The 17,359-nt window shown below is 45.3% G+C and overlaps 1 protein-coding gene across 3 annotated transcripts in view; it reads right to left on the bottom strand.

The window, feature by feature from the left end:
- The window catches only part of GRAMD2A (GRAM domain containing 2A), a 38,014-nt gene that overhangs the window by 19,015 nt on the left and 1,640 nt on the right, over positions 1–17,359 (bottom strand). The gene's annotated exons all lie outside the window — the stretch shown is intronic.

A 17,359-nucleotide genomic window follows, 5' to 3' on the forward strand; every position in this document is an offset into this window, starting at 1 on the left:
CGGCCTCCCAAAGTGCTGGGATTACAGGTGTGAGCCACCGGGCCCGGCTGTCTTGCACTTTCATAGAAGCTGTACCTCCCTTTTTATTTTCTCAGATGACATTCCATATCTAGGACAACTGCTTTGTCCTTTCCACTGACTGGAGGAGGGGAGAAAAATCCAATAATCGAGTCTCATACTGAGTGTAAGGGGGTGAGGCTTAGTGAGTTGGGGTCCCACTCAGCTCCCCTGGCAGCGGGCTCCAGAGGGGTGGGAACTCAACCTCATCACAATCCCTTCTTCTAGGAAGGGTTCTGAGAACACCCAGGCCGGGAAAGGGCTTGCTCTCCCATCACTGCCTGTAGCAGCTTTGAGATGAAGGGGGGATGTGGAGGGCCAGAGGCCTATCTTCCCAAGACCTACCAAGTGACCCTGGCCACAGCCAGCGGAACCATGGTGTGCTCCAGGCCCAGGAAAAGCCATCACAAGCTGACCAGCAGCCTCTTTAGAGTGAAAAGATGAGCCGGCCTGTCAGATTCCCTTCCTAAGGAATCCTAACTGGGAAATCCAAGATGTGGAGGTATGCAGCCAGGAGGGAACAGGCGAGAGAGAGCCGGGCAGGTGCGAGCTGCAGCTACACTAGAGCAGAACCTCTGGGTGCCCCCGGAGACTGGCTCTAGAGCGAGGGAAGAGGGGGCAGGAGGCAGAGAGAAGCAGGGGGCCATGGGCCAGGCCTCCAGTCTAGGAGAGCACGAACTGGCTCCCCTAAGATGCCCATTAACTCCTGCATTTGTGTCTCCACAAAATGGCAAACAGAGAAAAAAATTATCCCCTCTGTGACCTGCAGATCGTCAGGGCTACTGTGAGGATCTGCAAGAGGTCTTGACTCAGTCTGGGGTGGGGCTGGGGACACCCATAACCCTGCCCATTGAGCAGGACGTCCCCGACTAGCGCTGGTGAGCGCTGTGTTAGCCTCTGTCCCATCACATCCTTGAAGGATACCTAGAGGGGCATCTACCCACGGCAAGTGAAGACGGGGGTACCACTGGGCCTCAAAGGCACCCAGAAAGCTCCATACATGTCCTCCATGCCTGAATCTTTCCACTGGGACTACAGTCCAAGGAACCAGCCGCGGCAAGGCCCTCTCTACACCTGGGCCACACCCAGTGACTGCCTCCCACCACCATGGGCTCGGAGGCACGACCCGACTTCAGCTCAGGCCCAGCCTCCCTTTCTTCTCCTCCCTCCACCAGAGGTTAGAGGCCAGCAATTGCTGCCCCCTCCTGCCCAGAGCTCAAAGGCCTGTGCAGTGAGAACAGTCGCCACGGAGACAGACAGGGACAAACAGCTAAAACCGGGAAGCTTTCCTCCTGGGGATATCCAGGATTTCCTACAAAGCATAGGCCAAATCACAGAGCCGGCTCTGCAAAGAGTGCCCTGCCGGCTGCTGGCTTCGTCCCATCATGCCCGCTGCTGGAGCGGCATCTATTTGAGCTGGCACCCCCGGGTCTGCTCATAGACCACTTTTTCTTGGCAGGCCACTTGGGGCTTGGCCATTTCCAGACAAAAAGCTGGTCATTCAGGTCTAAAAACAGACTTGCATTCATTAAGGAACAGAGCGCCCCTGTGCTCTTGGGGGCCGCCCTCCGGCCAGGCCTGCTAAGTGGGGGGGCCCGCAGACAGGCTGAGCCGCTCAGACGCCCCCACTCAGGGCTGCCAGGGGCTGTGGCTACTCTGGGGACAAGTCAGTTCTGTCCATCCATGGATACTGTCCAGACAGCCCACCCCAACCACCCTGGGATACCCACCTCAGAATTACTCTGGCTTTGTGGATCCATCAGGCTCTTCTCAGGACCACAGGCAAGTGTGAAGGGTCTTGGGGTCCTGAAAGAGCCTGGAGTTGGGGACAGGAAGACAGAAATGCAGGCCTGGAACTGCTTCTCACTGCTGAGGGGCTTTGAGTAAGCCACTCTTCCTTTCTGGGCCTCAGTGACTCCTCTGCAAAGGGGCGAGAAAGTCACAGCCCAGAAGGGACAACAAATGTTGTCTGAGGGAAAAAAGCAGAGGCCACGAACTGTATAAACTGCAGATGGCCACTGGCCCTCTGAGGTCAGATGAACCCTCATCCCAGGAGGGACCTCTATTAGGGCATCCTGACTCAACCATGGAGGGCAAGGAAGACTTTTCTGAAGACGTACAGCATTGGAGCTCATCTCCAAGGGATGCTAGCCAAATGGAGAAGGGGGATTCTGGGCGGACAGGGTCACTGTAGAGGGGTTGCCATATACAAAGGCCCCAAGGCCAGAAGTGTGCAGCATGTGTGAGAAAGCTAAATAGAGCCTTTGAGTCTGGAGGGCAGAGGTGAGCAGCGAAGTGGTAAGCAACAAGGCTGGAGGGGTTGGCAGGGCCAGATCATGCAGGGCCCATGGGCCTCTATAATGGTTTTGGTCATTATCTTAAAAGCAATGGGGAACCAATGTAGAGATTTAAACAGGAAAGTATACTATCAACTTTGTGTGTTAATAATTTGTTTCAAAGTAATCCCATGGAAGTGGGGCAGGGGAGTGGAGGGTGAATATTGGTGAAACAGGAATGACTCGTGTTGTTGGTTATTGTAGCTGGGTGATACATACGTGGGGATCCACTGGACAACTCTCTCGTCCTTTGTTATGTTTACAATTTTCCGTGGAGAGAGATCAGGTGAAAGGCTGTAGCTCAGCAGAGAGATGATGTCTTGGACTGGGTGGCAGTGGTGATGGAGGGCCAGGGATGGATTCGGAATATGTATTTCCAAATATAATAGATCTGACATGGTGATGAATTGGATGAGAGGTAAAAACAAGAAGGTGTCAAGTATGACTCCAGATTTCTGGCTTAAGCGAGTAGGATAGTGGGCTCTTTTGCTGAGACTAAATGAGGTAAAAATGGACTAGAAGAAAAGCCTAGTTGGAAGAAACAGTCACGAGTTCAGCCTTGAACATGTGTGAGAGACATTTAAGTGGAGATGTCAAACTATATATGACTAAGAAGCTCAGAAGAAAGGTTTAGGCAGGAGGGATAAATTTCTGAGTTACTGGCCCATAAGTGAGAAGAGGAGCTAGTAAGACTGTGCCAGGGAAAGTGGGTACACAAGGAACAGAAGCTATCGACAAGAATGCCAAGACTTAGGGGGAAATAAAAGTCTTTTCAACAAATCATGCTGGGACAAACTGAATATCCACATGGAAAAGAATAACATGACCTTTAGCTCACACTGTATACAAAAATTAGCCAAAATTCGGCCAGGCGCAGCGGCTCATGCCTGTAATCCCAACACTTTGGGAGGCCGAGGAGGGTGGATCACTTGAGGTCAGGAGTTTGAGACTAGCCTGGCCAACATGGTGAAACCCTGTCTCTACTAAAAATACAAAAATTAGCTGGGCGTGGTGGTGCATGTCTATAATCCCAGCTACTCAGGAGGCTGAGGCAAGAGAATTGTTTGAGCCCGGGAGGCGGAGGTTGCAGTGAGCCAAGATCACGCCACTGTACTCCAGCCTGGGCGACAGAGTGAGACTGTCTCAAAAAAAAAAAAAAAAAAAAAAAAAATTAGCCAAAATTTGCTAAAACTATGAAACTCTTAAAGAAAACATAGGTGTAAATCTTTATGACCTATCAGGCAATGATCTCTTAGATATGACACCGAAAGCATAAGAAACAGAAGAAAAAAACAGATAAATTGGATCTCATCAAAATTAGAAATGTTTATGCTGTTAATATCATCAAGAAAGTGAAAAGACAATCCACAGAATGGGAGAGAATATTTGCAAATCATCTGATAAGGATTTAGTATCCCAAATATATAGAGAACCCTTATAATCTTGAGGACATTATGTTAAGTGAAATAAGACAGTCACAAAAACACAAACACATATGAATCCACTTAAATTGGGTATCTAGAGTAGTTGAATTCATAGAAACAAAGTAGAATGGTGGTTGCCAGGGCCTGGGGGCAGAGGGGATAATGAGTTGTTCTTTGGGTATAGAGTTTCAGTTTTGCAAGAAGAAAAGTTCTGAAGATTGCACAACAACGTGAATATACTTAACACTACTGAACTGTGCACTCTGTTGCCCAGGTTAGAGTACAGTGGCGCAATCATGGCTCGCTGCAGCCTCAACCTCCCTGGGCTTAGGTGATCCTCCCACCTCAGCCTCCTGAGTAGCTGGCACTACAAGCACATGCCACCATGCCCAGCTAATTTTGGTATTTTATGTAGAGACAGGGTCTCTCTATGTTATCCAGGCTGGTCTCAAACTTCTGGCCTCAAGGGATCCTTCTGCCTCAGCCTCCCAAAGTGTTGGGATTACAGGTGTGAGCCACTGTGCCCAGATGGTAGGGTTTTGTTGTTTTTTTTTTTTCTTAACTACAATTTAAAACTGTTCTAAAAGAACTCTTGGCCGGGCGCGGTGGCTCACGCCTGTAATCCCAGCACTTTGGGAGCCGAGGTGGGCAGATCACAAGGTCAGGAGATCGAGACCAGCCTGGCCAATAGGGTGAAATCCCATCTCTACTAAAAATACAAAAATTAGCCAGACATGGCGATATGTGCCTGTCGTCCCAGCTACTCAGGAAGCTGAGGCAGGAGAATGGCGTGAACACGGGAGGTGGAGCTTGCAGTGAGCTGAGATCGCGCCACTGCACTCCAGCCTGGGCGACAGAGCGAGACCATGTCTCCATTAAAAACAACAACAACAACAACAACAAACCTGGGCATGGTGGCTCACGCCTGTAATCCCAGCAGTTTGGGAGGCCGAGGCAGGTGAATCACCTGAGATCGGCAGTTTGAGACCAGCCTGGCCAACATGGTGAAATCCTGTCTCTACTAAAAAAAATAAACAAATACAAAACAACAAAAAGTAGAAAACCAGGTGTAAGGCTGTCATGGAAGCCAAAGGAGGGTTTCAAAAGATGGAGGAGAACGCAATGCTGAAGTCTGCTGAAAGGCCAAGTAAGAGCAGGACGCAAAGGCAGTCCCTGAATTTAACACTGCAGATGAGTAACTTTGGTCAGGACAACTTTGGTGCAGTAGTGGGGTCTGCTCCTCCTCCTTTTCTCCTGGGCCGGTGACTGCATCCCAGGGATGGATGGTGAGGACAGGTCTCTGTCCACCAGCAAGGATGCTGCTGAGCACAGCTAGAAACCCAGTCCCAGTCCAGCTCAGCGCCACATCCCCTCTGAACCTGCCCTCCGCCCTCCCTCGCGGGAAAAGACCACGGAGATACTGGGAACGGGTAGATAGGATTGCATCTTTCTCTCCTGGTTCCCCGAGGGGGTTGTTTGCAGTCGGGGAGGGAGAGGGACTGCCCTCGCCCCACGGCCTCACTGCCCTGTTCCCCAGTTCCCCAAGCCACCTTCACCTGCAGCACCTCCACCCCTCGGCTAGCACAGGCAAGAGCCACAAGCCTATTTTCTGCGCCTGCCTTGGAAAGGGCTGGGAAGCTGGTGAGGCAGCCGCACCCAGCATTCCACAGCCACACTCAGTGGCTCCAAAGCGGCGCCCGCGGCGGCACTGATCCCGCCCGGCTGGCCCCAGCTGACCCTTTGCAGGAGGCTGGTGGTCACAGCCAGAGCTTGCGCAGGCCGGGGAGCTGTCAGGAGTGCCGCAGCCGTGCCCCCACCTGCTGGGCTCCCGGGAAAAGGAGCGCGCGCCCCTCTGAGCCCCTTCCTGGTGCAGTGCGTGTACCACGCGTGGTAACTAGCCTGGCTGAGGACGCCCGCGTGGGGACTGGCTGCGCGCCCTGCCCAGGCTCCTGCCAACTCGGCTCCCCCAGGCTGGGCTCGGCCGAGGGCTCAGATTCCTGACCAATGACCTCGTCTTGAGGAGCTTGCTGGGTCCTGGGACCTCCTCCTCCAGGGAGAATCCCAGATTGTCTAACTGCGGGAACGCTCCTTAGGAATGCCTGCTCTCGCCACTGTTATTCAACCTTGTCCTGGAGGTTCCAGCCACCGCACACAGGAGAGAAAAACAAATAAAAGGTTCACTTACATGTTAAAGAGGGACAATTATTGTTTGAAGATGGTCAATAAACTACCTAAACAACACATAATCAACCGACAAATCACAAAAACGTGGCGCAGATATTTTCATATTTGGGCACCAAAGTAGGCAGAACTGTGATGGGGTAGACACATAATTAACTCATGGAATTAATTACTACTTTAACGGTTACAAGATCAATAGATCTTGTCCAATAAATGGTATTGGGGCAATTGGCTACCTCCCAAACGACTGATTTTTTAACTTGTAAAAATCAATCGTTTTCCTGTAGACCTACAATACAGTTATAAAGTATATGTGGGAAAATACCTATATTCATATGACAACAAAAATATATTTTGTTCCAGTTTTTGTTTTTGTTTTTGTTTTTGAGACGGAGTCTTGCTCTGTTGCCCAGGCTAGAGTGCAATGGCACCATCTCGGCTCACTGCAACCTCTACCTCCCAGGTTCAAGCAATTCTCCTGCCTCAGCCTCCTGAGTAGCTAGGACTACAGGCACGTGCCACCATACCTGGCTAATTTTTGTATTTTTAATAGAGACAGGATTTCACCATGTTGGCCAGGCAGGTCTTCAACTCCCAACCTCAGGTGATCCACCTGCCTCAGCCTCCCAAAGTGCTGGGATTACAGGCGTAAGCCACCATTCCTGGCCTGAGTCAAAGTTTTAAAGGAGCAAATTTACCCCAAATTAATTTGTAAATGTTCCAACAGGGTGCACGTGCATGTGCACACATGTGAAAGAGAGCAAGAAAATTTTGAAAAAGAAAATGATGTAAAGGCTTTGCCTTACCAGATGTCAGAACAAATTACAAAGGTAGGATAATTAAGTAGTGAGGTATTAACTGGCCTAGGAAAGATTACTAGATCAATGGAGCATAAGACAGTCCAGAAAATGACCTATGAGTATATGAGAATTTAGTATAGCATGAAGAATGTGTTTCACACAAGTAAGGAAAGAATGAGTTGTCCAATAAATGATATTGGGGCAATTTGGCTACCTCCCACCATTCACAAAAAGATAACCCAGGGAGATAAAACACCTAAATATTTTCTAAATCTATAAATAGCTAGAATAAAAGAGAATATTTTTAAATATCAGGAAAAGTTTTTCTAAGAAAGATATAAAACCCAGAACACATACAAGATTTAATTGCATAAAGATTTAAAACTTCTGTATATCAAAATTTAAGTGGACAAAGGATTGGTATTCTTCATATGTAGGGAGCTCATCCAAGTCAATAAAAATAGGTAAATAACCTAATGGAAAAGTGAGCAAAGAATATGAACAAGCAATTTACAAAACAATCTATCTTACCTATTTTATCAGTAAACACTAAAATTATAGTGCTCAGTATTACCAAGGATGTGAAAAATAGTCATTCATTATTCCCCATTATAAGACTAAAGACTGAGTTAACCTTTCTAATATACATCAAATGCCTTAAGAAATACAAATTCTTTTTTTTCTTTTATTTATTTATTTAATTTTTTTTTTTTTGAGACAGAGTCTCGCTCTATCACCCAGGCTGGAGTACAGTGGCGCCATCTCGGCTCACTGCAACCTCCACCTCCTGGGTTCAAGCGATTCTCCCGCCTCAGCCTCCCGAGTAGCTGGGACTACAGAAGCATGCCACCACGCCCGGCTAATTTTTGTATTTTTAGTAGAGACAGGGTTTCACTGTGTTAGCCAGGTTGGTCTCAATCTCCTGACCTCGTGATCTGTCTGCCTTGGCCTCCCAAAGTGCTGGGATTACGGGCGTGAACCACTGTGCCCAGCCAAGAAATACAAATTCTTTAACCCAACAATTCCCTTTAAGACACTTGATGTAAGGAAATAAATGGACAAAAATGTATATTCATATGATTAACAATTATGGGGAAAAATGTAGAAATACCATAATGGTATTTTATCAGTATAATGGATTCCTATGCAATTGATAAAAAAGAGTAAGTTAGAGCTCCTATATGTGCTAATATGGAAAAAAAGTCCAACATGTATTGTAACTGATAAGTAGGTACAGACTGAATGCAGTGGCTCATGTCTGTAATACCAGCACTTTGAGAAGCCGAGGCAGGTGGATCACCTGAGCTCAGGAGTTCGAGACCAGCCTGGCCAACATAGTGAAACCCCATCTCTACTAATAAAAATACAAAAAAAAAAAAAAATTAGCTGGGTGTGGTGGTAGGCTCCTGTGATCCCAGCTACTTGGGAGACTGAGGCAGGAAAATCACTTGAACCCCAGAGGTAGAGGTAGAGTGAGCTGAGATAGCGCCACTGCATTCCAGCCTGGGCAACAAGAGCAAAACTCTGTCTCAAAAGAAAAAAAAAAGAAAAGAAAAGTAGATACAGATCAGTATGATATAATCTATAACATAAAAAAACTATACTTAAGGGTATATATCAATCATGACTACATCCAGGAGAATAAAGGGATGATGTTCACTCTTTATACACTGTTTTGTTTGAACTTATACTAACAGGTATAAGTTCCCATCTGCTACTTGGGAGGCTGAGGTGGGAGGATCACTTGAGCCTGGGATGTTGAGGCTGCAGTGAACTATGATCATGTCACTGCACTCCAGCCTGGGCAACAGAGCAAGACCCTGTCTCAAAAAAGAAAAAACAAAAAAGAAAACTAAAAAAAAAAAAAAAACAGTAAATTAAAGATATAAGTTATATATATATTTTGAGACAGGGTATCACTCTGTTACCCAGGCTGGAGTGCAGTGGTGTGATATAAACTCACTACAACCTCTGCCTGCTGGGCTCAAGCAATTCTCCCACTCAGCCTCCAAAGTAGCTGGGACTGCAGGCATGTGCCATCAAGCCTGGCTACTTTTTGCATTTTTTATAGAAACGGGGTTCTCGCCATGTTGGCCAGGCTAGTCTCAAATTCCTGGGCTCAAGTGATCTGCCAGCCTCAGCCAGCCTCTGAAAGTGCTGGGATTACAGGTGTGAGTGAGTCACTGTGCCTGGCCATAATATCTTTTTTCCCTAACTTTTTAGATTTTAAAGCCTTAAAGTTAATACTATCTAATGTTCATCAACATATTGTGAATGAACAGTCTCACATACTTGTATGTTACAACAGTATGAAAAAGGTACATAAATTTTATATGTAGACACCTGTCACACCTGTAAATTCCATTTCTAACAATTTATTGCTAGGAAATAATTGAGCACAAATTACAATGTATAATAAGAATGCTCACTGGCTGGGCGTGGTGGCTCATGGCTGTAATCCTAGCACTTTGGGAGGCCAAAGCAGGCAGATCACGAGGTTAGGAGTTCAGACCAGCCTGACCAATGTGGTGAAACCCCATCTCTACTAAAAATACAAAAATTAGCTGGGTATGGTAGTATGCAGCTGTAATCCCAGCTACTCAGGAGGCTAAGGCAGGAGAATCACTTGAACCCAGGAGGCGGAAATTACAGTGAGCTGAGATCCTCCTACTGCACTCCAGCCTGTGCAACAGAGCTAGACTTCGTCTCAAAGAAAAAAAAAAAAAAAAGAATGCTCATTAAAGTGTAGTTAGAGGAGAAGAAAAGGAAGTACTATAAATGTCCATCAATAAGGCACAAATTATGTTTTATTTGTAGACTAGAAGGCTATGTAACCATTAAAAATATCAATATTTATTAAAACTTATTAAAAAGTCTATATGAACATGAAAGATAGCATTATATAACATTGGAAAAGCATTCTGTAGAACAGTGTGCCTAATAATATATGTAGAAAGATGCTCACTAAAATTCTAACATTTTCCTCCAGGAATTGGGATTTTTACATGTTTTTTTGTTTTCTTCTTTATACTTTTCTGTATTTTTGGTATACTTTGCCTCAATTTTTTTTTTTGAGACAGAGTCTTGCTCTGTCGCCCAAGGTGGAGTGCAGTGGCATGATCTTGGCTCACTGCAACCTCCGACCCCCAGGTTCAAGTGATTCTCCTGCCTCAGCCTCCCAAGTAGCTGGGATTACAGGTGCCCGCCACCTCAGCCAGCTAAATTTTTGTATATTTAGTAGAGATGGGGTTTTGCCATGTTGGCCAGGCTGGTCTCGAACTGTTGACCTCAGGTGATCTGCCCACCTCAGCTCCTGAAGTGCTGGGATTACAGGTGTGGGCCACCATGCCCAGCCTTTAAGAGCTTTATTGGTTTTGATCTTAAAAGTATTATACACCTGTTAGAATAAGTTCAAACAAAACAAAGTATTCAGGCCACTTTGCCTGAATTTTATAATTAGAGTAAACATACTATTTTCATTTAGTAAAAGAATTTTTAAAAAGGAGGAGAAGGAGAAGGCAGGAAAAAGAATTGTTCCAAAGGCACTGCGATATTATTAATGAATAGACACCTCTGAAATTCAAAATTCCTAAAATCTCATTCTTCACCACATGGAAACTTTCAGAACCAACAGAAAAATAAAGCTTGGTTTTAAAAATGAACTTTGCCAAATCTACATGTGATAAAAATCACACAAGACTAAATATAGGTCCACACACATGCAGAGACACAAATGAGTGCATGTAAAACTAGTGAAATCTGACTAAGGTAGATGGATTATATTGTCAATTTTCTGGTTGTGATACTGTTCTATTGCTATTCAGGATGTTACCATTGGGGGAAACTGGGTGAAGAATACATGAGATCTCTCTGTGGTATTTTATAAAATTGAATGTGAATTTACAATTCTCTCAAAACAAAAAGTGTATTTTAAAAAGTGAACTTTGTGCCTGGAAAAGTAAAACAGAGGTAGCTTTTCTTAGAGCTGTAGCTGAATTTTCACTAAGAAGTCCCATTTTAGGTTCTCAAAGTTAGAGGCACTGAAAGGAAAGTACGTTTTAGTGAGCACCTACTGTGTACTAGGCCATTACACAGCCAGAGTACCTATGAAGCAGGTTAGATGTGAGTCTGTTTTATAGAAGGATAACGGGAGGCTCAGAGCCAGTAGAAACTCAGCAGTAACTTGTGGAGCAAGAATTTGAACCCAGGTCTGTCTGAAAGCTTAGGCTGTCCTATCACATCACATTGACTACATGGCTGGAATGGCTTAAAAGGCAAAACCGAACCAAACCCTTATTCAGTGTTATCCATATCAAGAAACTCTATGTAAAGAAATAAATATTTGAGTGGGTGGGGAAAAAAAGGTGCATTGTAACTAGGCAACAGGAATTTCAAAATGTATGCCTATACATGAATATCATCTATTAGATCTGTCACTGCAGTCCTGACTATTAGAAAGTTCTAATAGTCAATTAGCTGGGCGTGGTGGCTCACGCCTGTAATCCCAGCACTCTGGGAGGCCAAGGCGGGAGGATCACAAGGTCAGGAGATCGAGACCATCCTGGCTAACATGGTGAAACCCCGTGTCTACTAAAAAAAATACAAAAAAATAGCCGGGCGTGGTGGCGGGCGCCTGTAGTCGCAGCTACTCAGGAGGCTGAGGCAGGAGAATGGCGTGAACCTGGGAGGCAGAGCTTGCAGTGAGCCGAGATTGCACCACTGCACTCCAGCCTGGGCGACAGAGTGAGATTCTGTCTAAAAAAAAAAGGTTCTTCCCAATACCTAAATGGACCACCTTCTAGCTAATAGTCCTTCACCAAGGAACAAACCTTTGTCCTCATGTTCCTTCCTTAATAAAACTGGATCTCCACTGCTGGTGTGACCAGGGCAAAGTCTGCTCCACAACTCTCTGTTCTCTTGTGTCTTCTTATATTGCAAGACTCATTAACTTTTCCAGTTTCTGTTTTCACATGGGGACACTTGGTTATTTCCCATTCTCCCAAGTCTTCCATCATTATGGACGCAGATTGACAATCTAATGTAAATTACATGCCTCTGAGGTCCAGGCAAGAGTTGGAGGGTGGATCTGTGAACTCCCGGAACTTTGGGCAAAATTGTTGGGTCTGAACAAAGGAGTATGTTTCTGGGAAGAGAGCATTTCACTCTTATTAGACTCTCAACGTAGCCTATGACCCCCAAATGATAGAAAATACTCCTCTAATTAAGCAGCTCCTTGGGGAAATGGCTGATTCCGGATCTGAGGAAATGCAAAAAGGAGCCTAAAACGTCTAATCATACCAGAAACTAAGGAAGTCATTGAAGCCTGGAGTCATGGCTCAAGAACTCAGGAACCAACTTAAAGATGGGACCATTTGAGCATCAATAAGAATGGATTAGAACACATCAAATATGTTTAAATCCATGAGATTATAATACACCGAAATGACTCATTGGCCACCTTTGGTGGCTACTAGAGCCCATACCACGATTTTGAAAACTAAGAAATAAGAGTCAAGTATTTATTCTGCCTTTCTAGTACTGGCTACACCTCAGGATAAGCAAATAGTTGAAGAGGGAACACATCTTTTTTTTTTTTAAATGGAGTTTCATTCTTGTTGCCCAGGCTGGAGTGCAATGGTGTGATCTCAGCTCAATGCAACCTCCGCCTCCCGAGTTCAAGCGATTCTCCTGCCTCAGCCTCCTGAGTAGCTGGGATTACAGGTGCCCGCCACCATGCCCAGCTAATTTTTGTATTTTTTTTAGTAGAGACAGGGTTTCACCATGTTGGCCAGGCTGGTCTCAAACTCCTGACCTCAGGTGATCCACCTGCCTTGGCCTCCCAAAGTGCTGGGATTACAGGCAGGACCCACCGTGCCCAGCTGGGAACACATCTTTTTATAGAAAGAGTCTCCTAATAAATGATGAAAAACTGGTAGGATTAGACTAATACCATTTTTCAGTCCCTAATTAAATAATGGGTCTGCATGAAATAATCATCAATGGCTGATAACATTCTTCAAAGAGAAATAACTGATATTATATACTTCTTGAAGCATACAATACCATCAGAATCTGACCGAGACTGTAGGTCCAACTCCCAATGTATAGGAAATACATAAATCAAAGGAATGGTTTAAACAACATCAACACATCAGAAAAAGTTATAGAAAACATAGCCTGTTTTTTTCCAACAAATAATTTGCAAGGAAAAAAGAAAAGGAAGAAAAGAGGAAACCATAGATTAAAGAGATAAAGATATAGAGATTCAAAATGTCAACTCTTTGACTTTAGTCAAAGTATAAACTTCATCTGAATCCTTATTAAATGGTACAAAGACATTTATGAGACAATGGAGGGAATGTAAATGCTGACTAGCTATCTGATTAAGAAGTTACTGCCATTTTTTAGATGTAATAATGATATTGTAGAAATATTTTTTAAAGGCTCTTTTATAGATATACACTGAAATATTTTTGGATAAAATAATATAATAGCTACAATTTGCTTCAGAATAATCCAGGAGACAGGGAGAAGGAAGGTATATATGAAACAAACTTTACCCATGACTTGATTATTGCTAAAACCAGGAGATGGGTACATGCCACTTATTATACTATTCTCTCTCCTTTTGTATATGTTTGAAATTTTCCACAATAAAAAGTTAGCAATTCAGAATATAAACATGTTTCAACTTGTCTGGTAATGAAGGAAGCCCAATAGGAATACCAATTCTGAAGTACTGTCACTGGGTTATTTTAAAATAAAATTTCTAAGTAATCCTTCAAAAATTCAAAATGTATTTTAAAATAGCATTTTGTGTGGCCTGAGTGATTACTGGCAGGTTTTGAGTAATCTGATTAATTCTAACACATATTAGAAATATCTAAACTTTTTTCCTACAGAAGAGAGAAAAAAAATCCTAATAATCAGTCACAGTTGTTTGGTCAGGCATACTGCCCATGCTGCTGTGCGGTGGGTAAGGCAATGAAATGAAATACCAGTAGGATCTCGACAATTAACTACTTATACCATTGATGTGCCATGTACAGATGTTAGGAGGAAAAGCAATTCATGTTTGATTTAAACTAATTCTTCAAGTGATCTTTACTTTAGGTTAAAAAGAAATAGAGCCAGCCAAAAACTGCTTAAAAATTAACAATGTAATTACAAACATCACTGAGGAAACACTAATTTACGACAAGGCTTTAAAGATTGGTTCAGTCGGCCAGGTGCAGTGGCTAATGCCTGTAATCCCAGCACTTTGGGAGGCCAAGGTGGGCGGATCACCTGAGGTCAGGAGTTCAAGACCAGTCTGACCAACATGCAGAAACCCCATCTCTACTAAAAATACAAAAAATTAGTCGGGCGTGGTGGCACATGCCTGTAATCCCAGCTACTCGGAAGGCTGAGGCAGGAGAATCGCTTGAACCTGGGAGGCAGAGGTTGCAGTGAGCTGAGATCGTGCCATTGCACTCTAGCCTGGGCAACAAGAGTGACAGTTCGTCTCAAAAATAAATAAATAAATAGATAAATAAATAAATAAATAAAGATTGGTTCAGTTGCCACAGGTTATTAAAACACGCCTCCAGTCCTAAATGATGACCGATCATTTCTTTTTTTTTTTTTTTTTTTTCATTCTTGTTGCCCAGGCTGGAGTGCAAATGGTGTGATCTTGGCTCACTGCAACCTCTGCCTCCCGGGTTCAAGCGATTTTCCTGCCTCAGCCTCCCTAGTAGCTGAAATTACAGGTGCCCGCCACCACGCCCAGCAAATTTTTTGTATTTTTAGTAGAGACAGGGTTTCACTATGTTGGCCAGGCTGGCCTCAAACTCCTGACCTCAGGCGATCCACCCGCCTCAGCCCCCCAACGTGCTGGGATTACAGGCGTGAGCCACCACACCTGGCTTGTGCATTTCTTTTTTTTTTTTCGAGACGCAGTCTTGCTCTGTCGCCCAGGCTGGAGTACAGTGGCGTGATCTCTGCTCACTGCAAGCTCCGCCTCCCGGGTTCACGCCAGTCTCCTGCCACAGCCTCCCGAGTAGCTGGGACTACAGGCGCCCACCACCATGCCTGGCTAATTTTTTTTTTGTATTTTTAGTAGAGATGGGGTTTCGCCCTGTTAGCCAGGATGGTCTCGATCTCCTGACCTCGTGATCCGCCCGCCTCAGCCTCCCAAAGTGCTGGGATTACAGATGTGAGCCAACGCACCAGGCCGTGCATTTCTAAACTAATAAAAATGTATAGTAGTGGGAAGGAGGGGCGAGGAATCACTTTCTGCTACAGTGGCTTATATCCCTGAGAACAATGCCTGTCTTTTGGAATCTGTGCAGGTGCACCTCAGGGAGGCTGTTACTTCTTAATTACACAGGAAGCTCCATTCCCAGGGGCTTCTGCCCTCCCCCTCCTCCTTCCTTTCCCATATTAGCAAATAACTGGGGAATTAAAGCTTCAAAGGTTGGTGATGACAGGTGGTGACAGACTGATGCCCTGAAGTCCAGGTGAATAGCGCACAGTGGCCAAGGTCGACCTCAAGTGAAACTCACACTTGCATCAGAGATGGCTGCAGAATTGCGGGAAATCATTTTCACTTTCCTGGAAGAGAGAAAAATTATTTTCTGGTATTCAGGCTCACACCAGATGTCAGAGTGGAATGCTACACCGTTCTTGACTTCAAGGGCTTTCCATGGGTAGCCACAGCAAAGAAGAAATTCTGAAAATAAATGAAACATCTTCCGAAACTGGGAAGGAAATTGGAGGGATTTTTGGGGGATGGGGAATAAGTTTTATTTTATTCTTTCTCCTAAGCTTATGATTTTAGTATTCCAAGACCTTATGCTTGAATTACTTAGCAAGAGGGCATGCTTATGCAGAAGACAGGGAAATGAAGAGAAAACAGCAGGCATATACAAAAGTGAAGGTTCCTTAACAGAGTTCATGGTGGAGATAGTAGGCACCGGTGGAGTTTTTATCCAGAACTTAAAACTTAGGAAATACCTATGATGACGCTTTAGCTGGAAGTAATGGAGATATCTGATTCCAAACTCATATTTTATTTTTCTTTATTATTTATTAATTTTTTTTTTTTTGAGACAGAGTCTCACTCTGTCGCCCGGGCTGGAATGCAGTTGCGTGATCTCAGCTCACTACAGCCTCTGCCTCCCAGGTTCCAGAGATTCTCCAGCCTCAGCCTCCCAGGTAGCTGGGATTACAGGCACACACCACCACACCTAGCTCATTTTTGTATTTTTAGTAGAGATGGGGTTTTACCATGTTGGCCAGGCTGGTCTTGAACTCCTGACCTCAGGGGATCCACCTGCCTCAGCCTCCCAAAGTGCTGGGATTAGAGGTGTGAGCTGCCGCGCCCGGCTCAAATTCATACTTTAAATGCCTATTTGCAATCAGCAAAGAGCCAGGTATGCTGCATGCTGCTTGCTGTAAGGATTTGGCTTCACTGGCCCAAATTTTTTCACTCCACCAAAAGATAAGGCACAGGCCCACTTGTCCAATCACATTTGCTGAAAATACTGTAGCATGAGTGTAGACAAACTTCCCCTGAAGCTGCTAGAAGTGTCTAGTTAGGAGAATCACTGGATGACTGCATGCAGAAGGCCTTTAGGGAACCTACAGTCCAATCTCCTTACCTTATGGTGTAAAGCAGGCCCAGAAAGCGGAAGTGACTTGTCCCAAGTCGCAGCAAAACAGGAACAGCCTGAGGCTTAGAACTCACTTCTGATTCCAGAGTGAGGCTCTTCCCTCCAGCTGATAAACATGGTCCGTGGCAGGCAAGGACCAGAGCGAACCTAAGCAGGTTAGGGACGGGGTGGAGCCACCCAGGAGGCACTAACAGCGCAGCAGCTCATGGGAGAGCTTCCAAGAGGCCAGCTGGCAGCAACCCACCTTGGGTACTGCCGACCTCAACCTCAGGGGGTCACGGGAGCACCCTAGGTGGATGAATTAGCATACAAGTCTCTCTGGTCTGTGCCAAAGCTTTGGGGCCTTGCTAAATTTAGAAATTTGAGGCCAGGTGCAGTGGCTCACACCTGTAATCCCAGCACTTTGAGAGGCTGAGGTGGGCAGCTCACCTGAGGTCGAGAGTTGGAGACCAGCCTGACCAACATGGAGAAACCCCGTCTCTACTAAAAAATACAAAATTAGCCGGGTGTGGTGGCACATGCCTGTAATCCCACCTACTCGGGAGGCTGAGGCAGGAGAATCACTTGAACCCAGGAGGCAGAGACTGCAGTGAGCCGAGATCACGCCATTGCACTCCAGCCTGGGTAACAAGAGCAAAACTCCGTCTCAAAAAAAAAGAAAGAAATTTGAAAGCAGCCAGCAACATCAAGGCACAGATGGAGCTTGAGCTACCCTCTTCAGGCTATTCAGAAAATTCTCCCAAGGGGAAGTTGGGAAGGAGAACTTCTATTTGGCCCCAGCCTAAACTCTCCTGGAAGCTCGATGGGGCCTCTGTCAGCTTTCCCCTCTGGACCTGCCCATTTGTCCCAGAGGTGCCCACTGAGGCTACCTCAATGCCTGTCAAACTAAAACTTAAACCTAAGAGTGT

Source organism: Pan troglodytes, chromosome 16 (assembly GCF_028858775.2).
Source record: "Pan troglodytes isolate AG18354 chromosome 16, NHGRI_mPanTro3-v2.0_pri, whole genome shotgun sequence".
NCBI classification, from domain to species: domain Eukaryota; kingdom Metazoa; phylum Chordata; class Mammalia; order Primates; family Hominidae; genus Pan; species Pan troglodytes.